Source organism: Oryctolagus cuniculus, chromosome 12 (assembly GCF_051225735.1).
Source record: "Oryctolagus cuniculus isolate XC-2025 breed Fujian yellow rabbit chromosome 12, ASM5122573v1, whole genome shotgun sequence".
NCBI classification, from domain to species: domain Eukaryota; kingdom Metazoa; phylum Chordata; class Mammalia; order Lagomorpha; family Leporidae; genus Oryctolagus; species Oryctolagus cuniculus.
Window position 1 is genome coordinate 98,723,664 of NC_142878.1, and position 21,128 is coordinate 98,744,791.

A 21,128-nucleotide genomic window follows, 5' to 3' on the forward strand; every position below is an offset into this window, starting at 1 on the left:
AACTGTTTTGATGTACCCACTCCTAGGAACATACTGAATAAATGAAACCATTGTGTAGACAGAGAGGTTTTCACAGGCCTATGCTTACTGCAGTAGGGTGCACAGTAGCCAGGCTATGTAGGCTGTATGTGCATGTATGGTGTACATAGCCCATAATGTCTTTATTCTGTCTTGAGGTGATGGGCATTTTGGCTGATTGCATATCTTTGCTATTATGAATTGAGCTTAGTAAATATGGGGGCAGCAATAACTCTTTGTTGGTATGTTGTTTTCATTTCCCTTGGGTATATACACAGGGTGGAATGGCTGGCTCTTGTGGTACGTCTATATTCAGATTTCTTTTTTTTTTTTTTTTTTTATTTTTTGACAGGCAGAGTGGACAGTGAAAGAGAGAGACAGAGAGAAAGGTCTTCCTTTTGCCATTGGTTCACCCACCAATGGCCGCGGTGGCCGGCGCGCTGCAGCCAGCGCACCACGCTGATCCGATGGCAGGAGCCAGGTGCTTCTCCTGGTCTCCCATGGGGTGCAGGGTCCAAGGATTTGGGCCATCCTCCACTGCACTCCCTGGCTACAGCAGAGAGCTGGCCTGGAAGAGGGGCAGCCGGGACAGAATCTGGCGCCCCGACCGGTACTAGAACCCGGTGTGCCGGCGCCGCAAGGCTGAGGATTAGCCTAGTGAGCCGCGGCGCCGGCCTATATTCAGATTTCTTATTTATCTCCCTACTGTCTTCCACAGTGGCGATACCAGTTTACATTCCCACCAGCTGTGGATGCGGGTGCCTTTTCCCACCATATCCTCAAGGCCATTGTAGTATTGATTTGCATTTCCCTGATGGCTAGTGATCCTGAGCATTTCTGCATGTGTTTGTTGGCCATTTAGATTTCCTTTCTTGAAATATTTAGCCTGTTGAAGTCCCTTGCCCATTTCTTGAGTGGGTGGTTTGTTTTGCTGTTATTGAGTTTCTTGAAAGTTTCTGGTAGTTTATCCTTTATCAGTTGCATACTTTGCAGATAATTTCTCCCATTCCATTAGTTGCCTCTTTAGTCTTGCAGGGCAGAAGCTTCTCAATTTTTTTTTTTTGGTGTCCTCTTCTATCCCTTTCTTTAATCTGTTATGATCCTCAGATATTGAACATCCTTGGTTTTATTTATCCAAGCGATTTTATTTTCTTTGTAGCATCTGTGAATGGGATTGGTCTTTGAAGTCCTTTCTCAGCCATGACATTGTTTGTGTATACAAATAGGCTGCTGATATTCTATCCTGCCACTTTACCACATTCTACTCTGAGTTTCAATAGTCTCTTAGTGGAGTCTTTTGGATCTCCTATATATAGAATCATGTCATCTGCAGATAGGGATAGTTGGGCTTACCTCCCTTCCAGTTTGTATCTAATATTGAGACATGAGAGAAAAATATGCCAACATGATAACGTGCACGTAGAAAATGGCAACAGTGACCTCAGATGATACCTTTCTGCATTCAATCTTGCTTTGTGGAAGACATGATTTGGCCTACTTCTAACATAACCCATGTTTTAAATGCAGATCTGTGTTCCGTGAAGAACTCTGTAGATCACAGGTGTTTCAAGTCCTTTTGCAAGTGTGTACATAAGCGTCTGAAAAAATATATTACAAAGATTTCCTCATGCACAAGTCAGAGATAATACCATACAGAATGTTTGTAAGGATGAAGAGATGAATGGGTACCAAAATCTTTTCTAAGATGGAGTTAAACTCTTTTTCAAATTCTGTGTTAATAGGGTAGGTAATGCATATACTATCAAATTCTAAATAAAATTGTTGATGCCCTTGAGGTATTATTTTATTTATAGGTATGTTTTCCTTTTTGAAAAAATTGCCTTTTTAAAGATGTTTTTATTTATTTGTAATTAGGATTTACACAGAGAGAGAGAGAGAGAGAGAGAGAGAGAGAGGCGCCTGCCATCTGCTGGTCCACTCCGCAGTTGGCTACAATGGACAGAGCTTATCGGATCCTGAGGCAGGAGCCAGGGGCTTGGGGCCAGGAGCCTTGCTGGGGTCTCCTGAAAGGATACAGAGGCACAAGGTCTTGGGCCATCTTCTACTGCCTTCCGTGACCACACAGCTGCATTGAAACTGGAGCAGCTGGTTTTCAAACTGGCACCCACATTGGATGTCGGCACTGTGGGTGGTGGCTTTACCCGCTACCCCACAGCCCCGGCCCCTCCTGGAAGCCATTCCCTGTGGGATACAGCTGTCTTCTAACACACCTGGGAAAGCAGTGGGAGACAGCCCAAGGACTTAGGTCCCTGAACCCAGAATGCAGCATTGGACAAAAAGTCCCTGGCTTCTGCTTTGGCCTGTCCCAGTCTTGGCCTTTATAGCCACGGTGTGGGGGGTGAACCCCCAGAAGAGTACCTGGGTCATCAGCCGCTGCCTCACTTGGTCACAGTCTGGAGCCGCCAGGCTATAAGTGGCCCTGGGGCGTTGGACGCTGAACGTGTTGATTTGGCGTCATGCAAATGCGTCCCCTGGTGCCTTGGCAGCTGCCCATGTGGAGTGCACCTGTGTATAGAGCTGCAACCCAGAAGTGCACACACATGCACGGCACCTTCTTTTTTTATTTTTACTTTAATTTTATTTATTTATTTAACAGGCAGATTGGACAGTGAGAGAGGGAGACAGAGAGAAGGGTCTTCCTTTTGCCGTTGGTTCACCCTCCAATGGCCACCGGGGCCGGCGAGCTGCGGCTGGCACTCCACACTGATCCGAAAGCAAGAGCTAGGTGCTTCTCCTGGTCTCCCATGGGGTGCAGGGCCCAAGCACTTGGGCCATCCTCCACTGCACTCCCTGGCCACAGCAGAGAGCTGGCCTGGAAGAGGGGCAGCAGGGACAGAATCCAGCGCCTCGACCAGGACTTGAGGCGCCGCAGGCAGAGGATTAGCCTATTGAGCGGCGGCGCCGGCCGCACCAAACCTTCTGACCTGAGGTGCTCAGGTGGAAATCTGCGGTGCGGCGACTCCTCCCTGAGAGCCTGTTCAAGCAATGAGGAGCTATCCTTGACCCTGCCGGCAGAGCCTGAGTGAGACTCAGAACCCCAGGGTCAGGCCTGGATCCGGAGATGCTGGGGCCCAAGTCTGGTGTATCAGTTACCTTGGGCTTCTGGAAATTTCTAGGCTCGGTCCTCTTTTTCGGCTCCTTCTGGAAGACTACATCTCTTACTGAGTTCCTGTTCCAGAAGAACAGAAACGCTCTCTCTGCGGTGAGTTTGCTGTGTTGGCCTTCCTGACGTGGTGTAGGTGGGGACTTGGGTGGAGAGAGCGGGAAAGGGGTGTGCATGTGAGGGTGTGAGGGGGATAGTAGAAGGAGAAAGGCAGTCAAGGGGGAGGCGGGAGGAGAGAGGAAGAGGAGAGCATGAAAAGGTGGCATGATTGTGGGGAGGCGTGAAACAAGGGGAAGAAACATGTGTAGGGGAAAGGAAAGGCATGGGGAGTGTGACAGGAGTCCCGGTGGGCAGGTGGTGGGGGTTGGGAGAGCAAGAACTTTTCCCACATCCCTGGTTCTGTTTGGGGGTTTTTCTGTCCCTGGCTGGAAGTAGCCTTGGCCATGTCCATGAGAACAGTCCTTGACTCATGGCCTCTCTTCTCTGGGTTGTTCAGAACTGTAACGTGTGTGTGCAGGGAAATGGGTACGGGTCACTCGAATTAATTTGCACGTAATCTGGTCAATTTTCACAGACTGCACACACTGAAGAGAAAGCAGAAGCGTAGAGAAACCCCAAGAATCCTGTGTGCTCTATTCCAGCCTGTCCAAGGTTCTGATACCTCATAGTAAGTACTAGATATTTTTTTTCTTTTTAAAGATTGGTTTCCAAAGCAGAGTTATAGATAAGGCAGTGCAAGAGAGGTATTCAATGTGTGGGTTCCTACCCCAGGTGGCTCCAACGTCCCGGGGCTGGGCCAGGCCAAAGCAGAAGCCATGTACTTTATCCAGTACTCCAGTGTGGTTTTGGGGGCCCAAGTCCTTGCGCTGCTTCCTCTGCTTTCTTAGGCGTTTGAGCATACAGCTGGATCTCAAGTGGGAACAGAAGCCATGTACTTTATCCAGTACTCCAGTGTGGTTTTGGGGGCCCAAGTCCTTGCGCTGCTTCCTCTGCTTTCTTAGGCGTTTGAGCATACAGCTGGATCTCAAGTGGGAACAGCCTGGGTTGATGAGGGTTGGAGGGTGGGGTGGGCGGAGCCGTGGTATAGTGGATGAAGCAGCCGCCTGCATGTACCTGCATCCCACATGGGCATTGGTTCGAGTCCCAGCAGCTCCACTTCTGATCCAATTCTCTGCTGTGCCCTGGCAAAGCAGTAGAAGAGGGCCCAAGTCCTTGGGCCTGTGCACCTGTGTGGGAGTCCTGAAGGAACTGCTCCTGGCTCCTGGCTTCAAATCCGCTCAGCTCTGGCTGTTGCGTCTATCTGGGGAGTAACCCGTGGATGGAAGACCTTCTCTCTCTATTTCTCTCTCCCTCTGAATCTCTGTAATTCTGCTTTTGAGATGAATAAATAAAGCTTTTAAAAAAAGCATAGCAGGCAGGAATCCAGTTGGCATCTATATGAAATGACATTGTTCTAGGCAGTGTCGTAACCTGCTGTGCCACAAAGCAGGTCTTGTAAGTACTTTTCTGCCCATTGTTTCTTTTTAGCTGAGCAGAAACGGGGTATGTGAATTCAGTAACTCATATCTGTCTAATACATTTTCTGATACTTTATAATTATGTCTTACTCTAGTTATTATAAATTATAACTTCCTTAGTAATTATGGAAGCATTCCTGTTTTTCTTTTCCCTTTGTGTGGATTTTGGCATATTCTACGTTTCAAGACATTCACACAATTCATTTATCTTATATAATTTTTGTCACAGAGTTGTTCATACTATTCCTTTACAGTTATTTTTTCCATGCAGTCATGGTGGCACCGTTTCATTAACCAACTCAGTAACTTGAACCTTTTTTCTTGATTGGTCCTGAGAAGAAGTTCACGAATTTTGTGGATGTGTTCAAAGCACCAAATGTTAGTTTTGTCGACGTTTTTCTGCGATTGAGCTTTTTTTCAGTCCCATCGACTTGTATCTCTCCATGATTGATTTGATTTTCCTTACCTTGCTTTAAGTGTTTAAGTTGCTGTTCTTCCTCTGATCTCCTAGGGTGAAAGCACAGCTCATGGATCTTGGTTCTTCTTTTCTAAAATATGCATCCATTACTATAAATGGGCAGGATACAGTTTCCATTTTTTTTTTTGACAGGCAGAGTGGACAGTGAGAGAGAGAGAGAGACAGAGAGAAAGGTCTTCCTTTGCCGTTGGTTCACCCTCCAATGGCCGCCGCTGCAGCCGGCGCACCGCGCTGATCTGATGGCAGGAGCCAGGATCCAGGTGCTTTTTCCTGGTCTCCCATGGGGTGCAGGGCCCAAGCACCTGGGCCATCCTCCACTGCACTCCCTGGCCATAGCAGAGAGCTGGCCTGGAAGAGGGGCAACTGGGACAGAATCCGGCGCCCCGACCGGGACTAGAACCCAGTGTGCCGGCGCCGCAAGGTGGAGGATTAGCCTATTGAGCCACGGCGCTGGCCTAACAGTTTCCATTTAGTTTGAAGTATTTTTTTTTATTTGAGATTTATAAACGTGTCATTTTGAGGTAGGTTGATTGTTCTCACGAGTATTGGGGATTTTCCAGCCTTTTCGTACTGATCTCTCAGTAGAGAGGTTGCATTGTGATCTGAGAGCTTACCTTGTGTGGCGCCTCTTCCTTAGGAGTTGGGGTCTACTGTACAGCCACGAACGTGGTCATAGTGGATGTGCCGTGTGGGTCTGAGAAGCGTGTCATGTTGCGTTGCTGAGAACGGTGCATCCGCTAAGGATCCGTTCAATGCTTGGTTGATTCAGGTGCTTTTCTGTTAAGCTACATCCTTACTGATTATCTGACTGCTGATCTGTTAACGAAAGAGATGTCTTGATGTCTGTGAGTGTAATAGTGCCTTTGTGTATTTCTCTTTGTAGTTTTAACAATGCTTGCTTATGTGTTTTGGCATGAGGTTTACTTTTGGATTCACTATGCTACTCCATTGAAACTTGTTTCTTCTGTTCTTTCACGAATACCAAAGCAAGGTCTTGGTTATTGTAGGTTTATTGAAAGTCTGGAGCCGGCGCCGCGGCTCACTAGGCTAATCCTCCGCCTAGCGGCGCCGGCACACCGGGTTCTAGTTCTGGTCGGGGTGCCAGATTCTGTCCCGGTTGCCCCTCTTCCAGGCCAGCTCTCTGCTGTGGCCTGGGAGTGCAGTGGAGGATGGCCCAAGTACTTGGGCCCTACACCCCATGGGAGACCAGGATGAGTACCTGATTCCTGCCATCGGATCAGCGCGGTGCGCTGGCCGCAGCGCACCAGCCGTGGCGGCCATTGGACGGTGAACCAACGTCAAAGAAGACCTTTCTCTCTGTCTCTCTCTCTCTCTCACTGTCCACTCTGCCTGTCAAAAAAATAAATAAATAAATTTAAAAAATTAAAAAAAAGAAAGTCTAGAAAGACAGTATCGTGATTTCACCCAGTTCCTTGTTTTTCACGGTGGAGTTGATAGTCAGTTGTCTTGCGTTTTCCTAACTACAGTCAGGTTTTTTTTTTTTTTCTCCAAAAGCTCTTGCTGGAGGTTTTTTTGTTTGTTTTTTGTTTTGTTTTGTTTTGTTTTTTTATTTAGATTGTGTTCAACCTATAGAACATTTTAGAAGAAATGGTATATTAATAATATTCAGTCTTCCAGTCCTATGCACAGTGTATTTATTTAGATCTTCTTTAGTTTCCTTTATCAGCATTTTAGTCTTCAGCCAACATATTGTGTATTTTTTTGATAGGGTTTACGAGTTTTCATTTCAGTAGGCTATTTTAAATTTCAAATCAGTGTCTACCTGTTCGCTGATGGTAGTATACAATTAATTTTTATATCAGTATCTGCCTGTTCATTGATGGTGGTATACAATTGATTTTATAATAAATAATTGCTTTCAATAGACTTTTTATTTATTTGAAAGGCAGAAGCAGAGGGAAAGAGATAGAGACAGGGACAGAGACAGAGAGAGGTCTTCCATCTGCTGGTTCACCCCCAGATGGCTGCAGTGGCCTCAGCTGAGCCGATCAGAAACCAGGAACCAGGAGCTTATTCTGGGTCTCACAAGAGCGTGCAGGGGCCCACGGACTTGGGCCATCTTCCACTGCTTTCCCAGGTCATAGCAGAGAACAAGATGAGAAGTGGAGCGTCCGGGACTTGAGCAGGTGCCCATGTTGGATGTCAGTGCTGTAGGTGGCGGCTTTATCTGGTAGGCCACAGCGCCAGCCCTGCACTTGATATTTTGACATTGCCCTTCTACCCATCATGGTCATGCTGAAATAATTTCTTGTGACTAGTAGCTGTTTAGAAAATGCTTTTGGAACTATGTGTAGATGATCAAGGCTTCGGGAAACCCAGAGTTTAACATCTGCCCTTCAGCTCTCTCATTTCATTGTGTTTTTCTTGCTTTAACAACACTCAGTGGGCTCCCTGCTGTGACATCAAGTAGGAGCCATGACCGCGGATGTCCTTAGCTTTTATGTCCTCCTTGGGGGGAAACCCTTCTCTACTGGCTTTCACCACATCAGTGTGATGCTTGCCATAGATTTTTATCTGTTTTGTTGGATCAGCATTTGGCTAATTTCTGCACGTCTTTCATATTTTTCTTCTTTAGCCACCCACACATGAATTACATAGATGAGTTTTTCTAACACTGAACCCACTTCATTTGTGAGAGAAGCCCCATTTAGTCATGACACATTAAAGTATTCCTAGATTTCATTTGATCGTATTTCGAGGATTTGGAGAGTTCTCTGTTTATGAGGGACATTTGTGCATAGTTTTCCCGGTAATATATTTGATTTTGGTATTAAAGTATCTCAGGTGGCATAAAACGAGTATTTCATCTTCTGTATTCTGGACGTGTACGGGTAGAAGCTATCAGTGAAGTGGTATTGGATAGGAGAGCTTATCATTTTCTTTGTTGGAGGATTTATAACTGGATTCAGTGTCTTGAGTTAGGTACAGGTGCATACTTCAGAAAGTCACAGGAAGCTGAGGTGGAAAGTTTATTGTGGAGCAGAAGTGTGTGTCAGGAGGCCAGTAGAAATTTCCTCAGCAGGCTCTAATTTTTTATTTCATCTTCATTCCTAAGTGAGAGATTTGCAAAGTACTTTATTCTTGATTAACAGCTCTTTTTTTTAAGACGTGGCATATAATCTCACCACTTTTTCCTAGCCCGTATAGGGTGTCTGATGAGAAGTCAGATGTGATTCTAATTGGAGATCCTCTGAAAAAGGTCTGGTGTTTCTCTTGTGTGATTTTAGAGTCTTGTCTTCGTGTTGGAGTGTGAAGAATTTGACTGCAGTGGGTCATGGTGAAGATCTTTCTGGTCATGTGTATTAGGACTTCCATGTGCTTCCTGTGCTCAAACGTCCCTTTCTTCAAAGTAAGGAAGTTGTCTGTAATTACTTCTGTAAAAGGGCCTTCTCGTCGACTGTCTACGTCTTCGCCTACCTCTTCTGATAATATCCCTTAGCTGAAGCCTAACACTAAAAATATTCTTAGTGGGTGACATGCTAGGGAATGAGTGACAAGGCCTATTCAGAGCAGCTGTCACTCCTGCTGCAGTCCCTCGGCTGCAGCTCCCAAGAACTTGGCAAGGCCAGAGGATATGGCTGCCCATGCAGTGACAGGTGCAGATAAAGTGTCCTCCCTGTTGCCACTACCACCATGTGTCTGGCCACAGTTGAACCATCGCCCCAAGGCTCGGAATGGCATCAGGAGAGGAGTGATGCCTATCGAATTCCTATTAGCTGCAAACCAGTGCAGTCCCTGCGTGCTGTTCCACACCAGGAAGAGCAGGGATCCTGCTGTGGCAGGGGCGAGAGGCTCTGGGGTGCGTCCTTGCTTGGCCTAGGAGAGGAGATGACTTGTTATGACAGCCATGTCACCGGCATCTGGTGGCTGTGCCAGGGCGAGGTCTTGAATTGGTTCCCTCTGAGCAGTGGCTCGCACTGTCATTGTACTGCTAACACCCTCTGTGGTTCAGACTTGCAGCCTGCCTTTGGCAGGATTCGTGGCTTGTGCGGCGGTCTCCATGTCTTCAGCTGCCCTGATCACGAGCCCCCTTGGGATCTATAGCTACTCTGGTTGGGTCTGGGTGTGGTATGGTTGACTCTAGGGGGACAGGTTTAACAGAGAGGATCTGCAGCTTGAGATGTGAAGGGCAGGATTTAGGGAAAGGATACTCTTCTCTGACTGAGTGTCCACCAGGACAGACATGCCAGAGTGTTGGCTCATGTCTTTGCTTGGGATTTCTTCCAGCCATGCAGCTTGACCTGTGTTAAGGCAGTGGGCAAGGGGAGGGTCTGGAGGGAGACAGTGGCCTTGAACACAGGTGGTTTCCTTGCTGAGATACTTACCAGTGAGGGAAGTGCAGCTGTTCTTTCTTTTTCACCACAGGGCCACACTGACTCATGAAAGCAAGGAGCCAGAGGCCATTATTCATTCATTCCCACCATACCATCACGTGTTCCTCTGTGCACATTGCACATGTGTTCCCAAAGTGCTCATGCTGCAAGGCTCTGCCTGGATGCACAGGCCCCCCACGTGGAGCCAAGAAGTCCTTGTCGTTTGTTGTCTTTGTCACGGTCACCTGATGGCATTGCTGGCTATACTGAGTGGCTCCAGATGTCCTACAGTTTTCCCAGCCTGCCTCGCTGGGCTGTTTCATGGTGAGCAGGAGGGGATGCAGAGGGCACAGCCCCATGGGTCAGCTCCCCGCACAGTAGGGCCACACAGGTCACGTGGGGTGTGGGTGGCCTGGCCAGGGAGGAATCTGCATACCTTCATGCACTCCTGTGCCCCTCGGTACAGCATGTAAGGGTACAGCTGAGGTGATGGCCCCTTGCTAATGGGTTCAGGAGGCGCCCAGGATTAACCCTGAGCCTTCTGGTCAAGTGATGGCAACCATAAACTCTGCAGTCAGGTGTTTTGGGAGGGCAAGCTTCTGTCCATATGTGTGTATTTGTGTACTCACGTGTGCCTATATATAAAAAACTGCTTACTTACTTACTCACATACTTAAGTGTCTTTTGCAGGGCTGGACAAGTGGCGACAAATTATTTCAATTTCTGTTTACTATGAAAGGTCTTTATTTCACCTTCATTCACAAATGAGAGCTTGGCAGGATATAATATTCTGGGCTGGCAGTTTTTCTCTCTTAGTTCCTGGGCTCAATCTTGCCATTCCCTCCTAGCATGTAGGGTTTCTGATGAGAAGTCTGCTCTTAGTCTAATTGGAGATCCTCTGAGAGTAATCTCAGAGTTTCTCTCTTGCACATTTTAGGATCTTTTCTTTATGTTTCACTGTGGTAAGTTTAATTACCACGTGTCGTGGTGAGGATCTCTTTTGGTCATGTTTATTGGGGGTTCTGTGAGCTTCCTGTACTAGGATGTCTCTGTCCTTCTCCAAACCTGGAAAGTTCTCTGCTAGTATCTCACTAAAAAGGCCTTCTAATCCTTTCTCTCTCTGCATGCCTTCAGGAACTCCTAGAACCCGAATGTTGGATTTTTTAATAGTATCCTGTAGATTCCCAACAATATTTTTTAGATTTCTAATTTCCTCTTCTTTTCTTTGGTTTGACTGTATATTTTCCTGTTCTCTGTCTTCTAAGTCTGATATTCTCCCTTCTGCTTCACTGATTCTGTTTTTAAGGCTCTCTAATGTGTTTGTCATTTGATCTGTTGAGTTCTTCATTTCATTTTGATTTCTCTTCACTATCACACTTTCCTGTTATACTAGTTTCTTCATTTCATTTTGATTCCTCCTTAAGATTATATTTTCTTTTTATTTTATTTTATTTTATTATTTTTTTGACAGGCAGAGTGGACAGTGAGAGAGAGAGCCAGAGAGAAAGGTCTTCCTTTTGCCATTGGTTCACCCTCCAGTGGCCACCGCGGCTGGCGCGCTGCAGCCGGCATACCGTGCTGGTCCAAAGCCAGGAGCCAGGTGCTTCTCCTGGTCTCCCTTGTGGGTGCAGGGCCCAAGGACCTGGGCCATTCTCCACTGCACTCCCTGGCCACAGCAGAGAGCTGGCCTGGAAGAGGGGCAACCGGGAGAGAATCCGGCGCTCTGACTGGGACTAGAATCCGGTGTGCTGGCACCACAGGTGGAGGATTAGCCTATGGAGCCATGGCGCCGGCCACAAGATTTCATTTTCACGAGAGAGATTTTCTATCCTGGCCAGTAAGGATTTCTGTAGTTCAAGAATTTGTTTTTGAGAACTTCTAAATGTTCCTATACATTTTTTGAAATCCATATCTTGCACTTCTTCTATCTCATCATCTTCATTATCTTGAATTGGGGTGTCTTGTTCATTTGGCATCATAATATCTTCCTTGTTCTTGTTTCCTCGGTTTCTACATTTGTTGCTTGGCATTGTGGAGATATTCTTTGGTTTCTTCTTTTTTTTTTTTCCTTCACTGTGGTGGTTTTTCTCATTATTCTGTGACTCTAGACTAAGTGGACTGTCTGTTTTTGATGGATCCTAGAGGCTTGTGAGGGGTGTGACCAGAGAGCTGTGTTAGGTTCTTCAGGGTTAAAGGTGTGCCAAAGGTGACACACCCAGGTTAGGTGTAGTAAATATTCTCTCTGTCTTGCTCTCTTTTTATTCAGAAGGGAAATAATTCTGCACAGCTGAGCAGAATTGAAGGTAGTCAGTGTCTGAGCTCTGGCCCCTGTGGGTATAATATGCATCTTCTCTGTCCCAAGGACCACACTAAGGATCTGTGCAGCCCTCAGCATAAGCTCAAATTCTCCTGCAGTCTCCCACCGGGTTGCCAAGGTTACCGAGTTTGTGTACTCTCCCGAGAGTACTCACATCTTGGGTACTCAGTGAGTTCTCTCACACAATTTCAGTTTTGTTTTTTTTTTCACAGTCTCAGTTTCTTAGCTCCACACATTCACTCGGTCCTAACCTCCTGTTACTTCTGCCCACCAGAGTCAGGTTTTTCTGCTTGGCTGATGGTGGGTGCAGCTTTTATGTATGTCCACAATGGTGCCTGTTCTTTGTCTTGCCCGCCTTTGTAAGGTGAGTGGAAAGAGAGAATCATGTCTGTACTGGTCCTATTTATTTATTTATTTATTTATTTATTTATTTATTTATTTTTTCTCTCCTCTAGTTAGGCTGGTGAACTTCCCCCATGGGGCTTTAAGCCTCGTTCCCTTTAGGCTCTTCCTGCCGTTTTCCTGCCAGTGTCTCGGGCTACTGCATTTCCAGCGCTGTTGAGTAGCCTTGGCGACTGGGGTTCCGAGCCGTGGGCACCCGTGCCCTCCACATAGGTCCACCGTGTACCCCTAGTTCTGGAAGAGTTTCCTCTGCAGTTTTTTCCATAACTCTTCCCTGAAACTACAGTATCTCCACTTTTATTAAACTATCTTTTCCTGGACTATCAGTGTGTTCCCTCCCTATTCCACCATCTTAGAAGATTCCTCGGAATACATTTTTAAGAATACAGTATGTAACTGTTTTTTGTACATGACAAAGTCCTTAATTTTAGAAATTCACAACTGTCTAAATATCCAAAGAATCCCACAATCTGGTATAAATATGAAACATTTTCTTCTATTATAAAAAAATTAAAATTAACCCATATTCTAACATTGAGAAATGAGATAAAAAGTACAAACATTATAAAGTGCATGTAGAAAATACCAAGTGACCTCAGATGCTACCTTTCTGTATTTTATCTTGCTTTGTGAAAGATATGATTTTTCCCATTTCAAACATGATCCATACATTAAATGCAAGGCTAGACTGTGGAGGGCGGAGACTGGGAAGCAGACCTGTGTTCAGTGGAGAACTTTGTAGATCACAGGTGTTTCAAGTCCTTGTGCGAGTGTCTTAATAAATAAATTACAAAGATTGCCTCATGCGAAAGACAGAGATAACACCACACAGAATGTTTATAAGGAAGAAGAGAACGAATGAGTACCGGAATCTTTTCTAAGACAGATTTAAACTCTTTTTCAAATTCTGTGTTAATAGGGTATGTAATGCATATAATATCAAATTCTACATAAACTCTAGTAGTTGGTCTTGATGTAGTAGTTTATTTACAGCTATGTCTTCCTTCTTTAATTTTTTTTACTGTTTTTAAAGATCCTATTTATTTATTTGACATTGAGAGTTACACGCAGAGAGGATGAGAGGCAGAGAGAGAGAGAAAGAGGGAGATCGAGGGGGAGAGAATGAGGGGGAGGTCTTCCATGTGCTGGTCCACTACCCAGTTGGCTGCAAAGGGTGGAGCTGAGTGGATCTGAAGCCAGGAGCCAGGAGCCTCACCGGGGTCTCCTCTTGTGTGCAGAGGTACAAGGACTTGGGGCATCCTCTACTGCCTTCCCAGTCCACAGCAGAGAGCTGTGTCGGAACTGCAGCAGCCGGAATATGAACCAGCACCCATATGGGATGCAGGCACTGGGGGTGGTGGCTTTACCCACACCTCAAAGTGCCGATCCTCCCGGAAGCCATTCCCCTGGGATCCAGCTGTCTGCTAACACGCCTGGGAAAACAGAGGGAGACAGCCCAAGGACTTAGGCCCCTGAACACAGAATGGAGCACCGGATAAAGTCCCTGGCTTCTGCTTCTGCCTGTTGCAGTCCTGGCCTTTGCAGCCACCTGGGGTGTGAACCCCCAGATGGATGATCACTCAGAGCAAGAGTGTGTGCTGGCAATGCTGCTTGTACTGCTGCTCTCTCCCAAGAGGTGGCAAGGGCCAACACTGGGCTAGACAGAAGCCAGGAGGCAGGAGCTCCATTCAGGACTTCCACAAGGCACAGATACAGGGTCCAGGGTACCTGGGCCATCAGTGGCTGCCTCTCTGGGTCACAACCTGGAACAGGAGAGGCAAACTGGAAGTGGCCCTGGGTGCAGCAGTGCAGAGAAGTGTCCTGTGGAATCATTAAAATAGCCCATGGGGACTGCACTTTCACCCTGCCCTGTGACCTGGAAGTGCACCCGCTTGTGCGGCCCTGAATGCTCCACAGTGCTCAAGTGGGAGTCAGTGCCGCGTCCGCTCCTGCCCGAGAGGCTGCACAAGTTGTGAGGAGCCATCCCCGATGCTGCTGGCCAAGCCTGAGGGAAACCCAGCAGCTCCAGGGTCAGGTCGGGATCAGGAAAGGCTGTGGGTTCTAGACAGTCATGCCATTTCCCAGACTCATTTTTCTTCTTCAGACCCTTCTGGAAGCAATGGCCTTCGCGGGCCTCTGTCCCGCCAGCAGACCAAGCCTGCTTGAAGGTGAGTGACGCACGGCTTTTGCAGTTTCATGCTGGGGGTCTTGGGTGCCGGCGTGCCCGTTGCTCTTGGGTCCCGAAGGCGTGGGTAGAGTCGGGGTCATGCTATGCGACGGTATGGAACTTTCCCCAGTGTGCGAGCAGCTGTGCAAGAGCAGAGGTGGCTCAGTCTCCTCCCAGAACGGCCTCACGTTCCTGTCTGTTTGCTTTTTGATGGCCCAGCCGCCCTGCTCTAGACCTCTGAGCGTGTTCTGAGGAGGAATGAGAGCGAAAATGCTTGTCTGTGTCCTGGTCTAGGAGGACAGTTTCAGGTTACTCTCATTAGGTGAGATGTTAGTGCTCTGTGGGTTTTTCATGAAAGAGCATTGTCAGGCCGAGGTGTACCTTCCATTCCTAATTTGATGTTTTTTTTTTTTTAATATTGCAAAAGTAATGGAAGTTTTTGTGAAATAGTTTTTCTGAGTCTATAGGGATAATGTGTGGTCTTTTCTCTTGTTGATTCTGTTCTGGGATATATTGATTTTGTATGGTAGCCATCCTTGAATTCCTGGAGTAACTGTCAGTTGCGCACCGTGAGCTAAGCTTTGCTTGTTTTTCTGGATCGCATTTGGTAATTTGTTCAGGATTGTGACAGATTCATGATAGATATTTATATGCTACATTTTTTTTTATGATGTGTTTGTTTTCGATGTTGGGATAATTCTGTTCTGGTGGAATAAAATGGGATGTTTTCCCTCTTAATCTCCTTTTTGGAAGGATTTGCGAATCACGGATTTTAATTACCCTTTAAATGGGAGTTCTCACTGGTGAAGCCTTGTGGTCCTGGAATTTTCTTCATTTTTTGTGTTTGTTTTTTGGTTTCCCTGCCAATACAGTCTCATTTCATGTTAAAAGTATATTCAGGCCGGCGACGCGGCTCAATACACTAATCCTCCACCTTGCGATGCCAGCACGCTGGGTTCTAGTCCCAGTCAGGGCGCCGGATTCTGTCCCGGTTGCCCCTCTTCCAGGCCAGCTCTCTGCTGTGGCCCGGGAGTACAGTGAAGGATGGCCCAAGTGCTTGGACCCTGCACCCCATGGGAGACCAGGAGAAGCACCTGGCTCCTGCCTTCGGTTCAGCGCGGTGTGCTGGCCACAGCGCGCCAGCTGCAGTGGCCATCGGAGGGTGAACCAGTGGCAAAAGGAAGACCTTTCTCTCTGTCTGTCTCTCTCACTGTCCACTCTGCCTGTCAAAAAAATTTTAAAAAAAAGTTTATTCAGAGTTTCTAGTTTGACTGCAATCATTTTAGTGGTTTGTTTCTTTCTGAGAATCAATCCATTGTATCTACATTGACCAAATTCTTGTGCCTTGGTTTTCCCATAGTGTTTTTTGATGATTATTTTAGTAAGGTTGTTAGTAATGTCCTCTCTGTCATTTCTCTTGTTATGTCACTTGAGTCTGTTCTCTTTTTTCCTTGTTTCATGTGGATAAATGTATTGTCAATTTCGTTGAGGTTTCAAAAATTGTATTTTGGTCTCACTGAATTTTTGTTGTGATATTCTCTATGCCGTTGGCTTCATTTCCATTTGAATCTTTTTCCTCCTTCTGGTTTCTTAAGATTTACTTTGCTGTTCTAGTGTTTTAAGGTAAAATTGGGTTTATTGATCCGATGTTTTTATTCCTTAATATATACCTGTAGAGCAATACAATTTTTCCTGTGAAATTATTCCTGTCAACATGGAAAACTGTATGGATGTACCCACTACTGGGAGCATGTTGAAGGAAATGAAATCATTTTGTAGACAGAGAGGTTTTCACAGGCCTATGCTTATTCCAGTAGAATGCACAATAGCCAGGCTATGCAGTCTATGTATGTATGTATGTATGGTGTACATAGCCCATAATGTCTTTATTCAGTCTTGAGGTGATCAGCATTTTGGCTGATTGCATATCTTTGACATTGTGCATTGATTTATGGGGGCAGAGATAACTCTTTGTTCGTATGTTGCTTTTATTTCCCTTGGTTATATTCACAGGGGTGGAATGGCTGGCTCCTATGGTACGTCTATATTCAGATTTTTTACTTTTCTCCCTACTGTCTTCCACAGTGGTGATACCAGTTTACATTCCCACCAGCTGTGGATGCGGGTGCCTTTTCCCTCCATATCCTCAAGGCCATTGTAGTATTGATTTGCATTTCCCTGATGGCTAGTGATCCTGAGCATTTCTGCATGTGTTTGTTGGCCATTTAGATTTCCTTTCTTGAAATATTTAGCCTGTTGAAGTCCCTTGCCCATTTCTTGAGTGGGTGGTTTGTTTTGCTGTTGTTGAGTTTCTTGAAAGTTTCCGGTAGTTTATCCTTTATCAGTTGCATACTTTGCAGATAATTTCTCCCATTCCGTTAGTTGCCTCTTTAGTCTTGCAGGGCAGAAGCTTCTCAATTTGTTTTTTTTTTTTTTTTTTGGTGTCCTCTTCTATCCCTTTCTTTAATCTGTTGTGATCCTCAGATATTGAACATCCTTGGTTAAATTGATTCCAAGCAATTTTATTTTCTTTGTAGCTATGTGAATGGGATTGGTCTTTGAAGTCCTTTCTTAGCCATGACATTGTTTGTGTATACAAATAGGCTGCTAATATTCTATCCTGCCACTTTACCACATTCTACTCTGAGTTTCAATAGTCTCTTAGTGGAGTCTTTTGGATCTCCTATATATAGAATCATGTCATCTGCAGTTAGGGATAGTTGGACTTAACTCCCTTCCAATTTGTATCTACAATTGAGAAATGAGAGAAGAAGTACCAACATGATCACGTGCACGTAGAAAATGGCAACAGTGACCTCGGATGGTACCTTTATGTATTCTGTCTTGCTTTGTGGGACACGTGATTTGTCCCATTTCAAACATGATCCATACGTTAAATTCAGGTCAAGAATGTAGAGGGCGGGGACTGGGAAGCAGAGCTGTGTTCTGTGAAGAACTCCAGATCACAGGTGTTTCAAGTCCTTGTGCGAGTAGGTACATAAATTTCTGAAGAAGTAAATTACAAAGATTTCCTCATGCGTAAGTCAGAGATAATACCACACAGTATGTTTGTAAGGAAGAAGAGAATGAATGGGTACCATCATCTTTTCTAAGATTGATTTAAATTCTTTTTCAAATTCTTTGTTAATTGGGTATGCAATGCATATAGTATCACATTCTAAATAAACTATAGTAGTTGGCCTTTTTGTAGTATTTTATTTACAGCTATGTCTTCCTTTTTTAATTTTTTACTTTTCTGTAAACATTTATTTGAAATTCAGACATACACACAGAGAGGATGAGAGGCAGAGAGAGAGACAGACAGACAGTTAGAGAGACAGATAGATAGGTTTTCCATCTGCTGTTCCACTTCCTAGTCGGCTGCAATGGCCAAAGCAGAGCAGATCCAAAACCAGGAGCCAGAGCCACCCGTGGTTACCTTTGTGGGTGCAGGGTTCCAAGGAGTTGGGCCATCTTCTACTGCCTTCCCAAACCACAGCAGAGAGCCACATCGGAAGTGCAGCATTCGGGACTCAAATCGGCGCCTAGATGGGATGCACGATGTGGGTGGTGGCTATACCCACTACCCCACAATGCCAGGTGCTCCGGAAGTCGTTGCCCATGGGATGCTGCTGTCTGCTAACATTCCTGGGAAAGCAGAGGGAGAAGGCCCAAGGTCTTAGGACCCTGAACCCAGAGTGGAGCACTGGATAAAGTCCCTGGCTTCTGCCTTGGCCTGCCCGAGCCCCGGGATTTGTAGCCACCTAGGGGGTGAACCCCCAGATGGATGATCACTCAGAGTGAGAAAGAGTACTCGCGATGCTGCTTGCATTGCTGCTCTCCCCAAGCAGTGGCAAGGGCCAGCGCTGGTCCAGGAAGAAGCCAGGAGGCAGGAGCTCCATTCAGGACTCCCACTTGACAGGGTGGCTGGGTCCAGAGTGCCTGGGCCATCAGTGGCTGCCTCCCTGGGTCACAGCCTGGAGAGGCAGGAATGGAAGTGGCCCTGAGGCATCAGGGTGTAGCTGCGTCCCCTGGTGCCCTGTCAGTCACCAGTGAGGAGTGCGCCTGTGCCCAGCGCTGTGACCTGGAAGTGCACCCACAGGCGCATCTGTTTCTTCTGCACGGTGCCCCAGCCCAGAGCTTGTGTAAGCACTGAGTTACTGATTTCGATGCTGGTGGCCAAGCCTGAGGAGACCCAGTGCCCCCCAGGGTCAGGCCGGGATCAGGTGAGGCTGCGGTGAGGCAGCCGCTCAATTATCTTGTGCTTCTGGAACTTTCTAGGCGCAGTCCTCTTCTTTGGCCGCTCTGAAAGACTGCACCTGAGGACCGGGTCCCTGTGTCAGAGGAACAGAAAGGCTCTTTCTGTGGAGAGTTTGGCGCGGTGGCCTTCCTGTCACTGGGTAGGCGGGGCCTGGGGGACAGTGAGTGGGGAGGGTGTGTGTGAGGGGTAGCTGAGATAGAAGGTGGAAGAGAGTGGGGGTTAAGGGGAGGCTGGAGGAGAGAGGAAGGGGGGAGAATGAAAAGGTGGTGTGAAGGTGGGGAGGCAAGGAAGGGAGGGGCAGAAACCCACGTTGGGGAGAAGAAAGGGAGGGGGAGAGTGCCAGGAGTTCTGGCGGGCATGTGTGGTGCAGGGGATTGGGAGAGGTAGAATTTTTCCCACGGGCCCAATTCTGTCTTGGGGGTTTTCTGTCCCTGGCCGGAAGTAGCCTTTGCCACGTCCTTGAGAGGACTTGACTCACGGCCTCTCTTCTCCAGGTAGTTCAGAAGTGTAAGGTGAGTGTGCAGGAAAACGGGGGCACGGGGCACTCGAATTAATTGGCACCTAATCCGGTGAATTTTCACAGGCTGCACACATGGAGGAGAAAGCAAAAGCTTAGAGAACCCCCAAGAATCCCTCTGTGCTCTGTTCCAGCCTGCCCCCAGATTCTGACACCTCATAGTAAGTACTAGATATTCTTTTCTATTTAAATATTGGTTTGAAAGGCAGAGTTCTAGATAGGTGGTGCAGGAGAGATCTTTGTGTATGGGTTCACCCCCCAGGTGGCTACAATGTCCTCGGGCTGGGCTAGGCCAAAGCAGACACCATGTACTTTATCCAGTACTCCAGTGTGGGTTCAGGGGCCCAAGTCTTTGGGGTGCTTCCTCTGCTTTTCTAGGTGTTTGATCAGACAGCTGGATCACAAGTGGGAATAGCCTGGGGGTGGGGGAGTGGCAGACAGAACAGTGGCATAGTGGATGAAACTGCCGCCTGCAGTACCAGCATCCCATATGGGTGTCTTCCTTCTCTGTGATACTTTTCTCTCATTCCCCCCAGCAGAACGAAGTATCCAGAGCTTCTGTAAGACACTGCCTATACATGTAAAGTGCTTACCCATTTTATCACCATTTATTTGCTAAATACCTGTATCCTGTATAAGACTGTGAGCTTGTCCAGGGCAGGACTTTGTCTCTCTGCTTTCATTCCTGTAGTCCCTGGTACACAGTTGGAATTCAGCTTATGCAGAATTAACAATGCACTCACTTTTGGATCTTGGGACAGGAAGTGTTGGTTATAGAAAGGTCTGTTTACAGGAATAAAGGTAGGAGGGACAAGAAAGGATGTTTAAGAGAATCAGCATTAATGAAGCACTTTTAGTTGTCAGGCTTCTTAATGCACCATTGTCTCATTTCTAAATAACAACACAAGGAGGGGAAGCAAGAGTTTTATTTAATTATGCCACATTGTCCTGTCTGATCCTCTTCAAAGTTCTGTGAGGAAGGCGCCACTGATACTCTTTTAAATATGAGTTAAAGGAAGTGGGAACCAGCCCTAGGCCATATATCGAGGTCAATGAAGTTCCAGTTTAAATCCTGCTGTGCTTGCCCCAGAGCTGTGTCCCTCCTGGGGTTGGAACTTCAGCTTCCATCGGTTCCAGAGTTGGGGTATTAGAGAGGTGGTAGCTGGTAAAAACCAGTGGTCCTAGTGTTTGGGCTTGTCTGTGTGTGGAGCATAACTACAGGGACTTGAGCTGTGTCACTAAGAACCCTTCTTTCTAATGCTGTGGCCTCATGCAGTGATTTGTTAATACAGGTCTTGTGTCCTGATTCACACCAGTGGGGAGTCTTGAGCTGTTGGGGGAGTCTGAGGAGGATACCTGGCCACCCTGGGACTGGAACTGACTTTTAAGAGGGACCCTGAGGTATGAAAGGAGATTTGCTGGTAGGGTTAGGACCAGAGGATTTGAGGAGTCCTCAAGGTCCCTGGTGATTAGACTTTTTTAAATTTATTTATTATTTATTTCAAAGGAAGAAAGAAATATTTCATGTGTTAGTTTACTTCCCTAATGCCCACAAGAGCTGGAAAGGTATGTAAAGCCAGGATCTGGGAACTCAATCCAAGTCTCCTATGTGAGTGGCTTGGATGTAAGTACTTGAGCCATCACCTGCTGCCTCCCAGGTTGGAGTAGTATGAAGCTGGAATCAGGACTTCAGCCAGGACTTGATCCTGGGCACTCTAACATGGGCTGTGGGGATTGCAGTAGAGGCTTAGTCGCTATACCATTAGTCTTCAGTTCCTTCCTTCAAAGTGTGGCTGGCTACTTGGGAGGGGTTTACCTCACCACTGCTAACTGGGCCTGCTGCACAATTTTGTGAGCAGCTTGTTCCTAAGGCAGCGGTAAAATGCCACTAAAGATACTAAAACATAAAGCTCTTTCCTTTCTTCCATGTATCCCCTTGGCTCAGACTCATGTTCTTTTGACTTGCTTACAAAACACAAGTTCAAAGATAAAA

General features: G+C 46.6%; 1 protein-coding gene across 29 annotated transcripts in view; it reads left to right on the top strand.

Moving 5' to 3' along the window:
- Positions 1 to 21,128, top strand: part of LOC103346732 (NBPF family member NBPF4) — a 255,956-nt gene that overhangs the window by 67,022 nt on the left and 167,806 nt on the right. For 16 of the 29 annotated variants that reach the window (XM_089310708.1, XM_089310706.1, XM_089310700.1 and 13 more), the window contains 6 exons: positions 2,636 to 3,241; positions 3,717 to 3,809; positions 14,295 to 14,358; positions 18,639 to 18,757; positions 19,202 to 19,296; positions 20,428 to 20,536. The exons of 2 other annotated variants lie outside the window; for them this stretch is intronic. The gene's annotated coding sequence lies outside the window, so the exon portion shown is untranslated. The remainder of the gene's footprint in view (positions 1 to 2,635; positions 3,242 to 3,716; positions 3,810 to 14,294; positions 14,359 to 18,638; positions 18,758 to 19,201; positions 19,297 to 20,427; positions 20,537 to 21,128) is intronic. 11 more of the 29 variants (XM_089310699.1, XM_089310686.1, XM_089310689.1 and 8 more) reach the window with 7 other exon arrangements.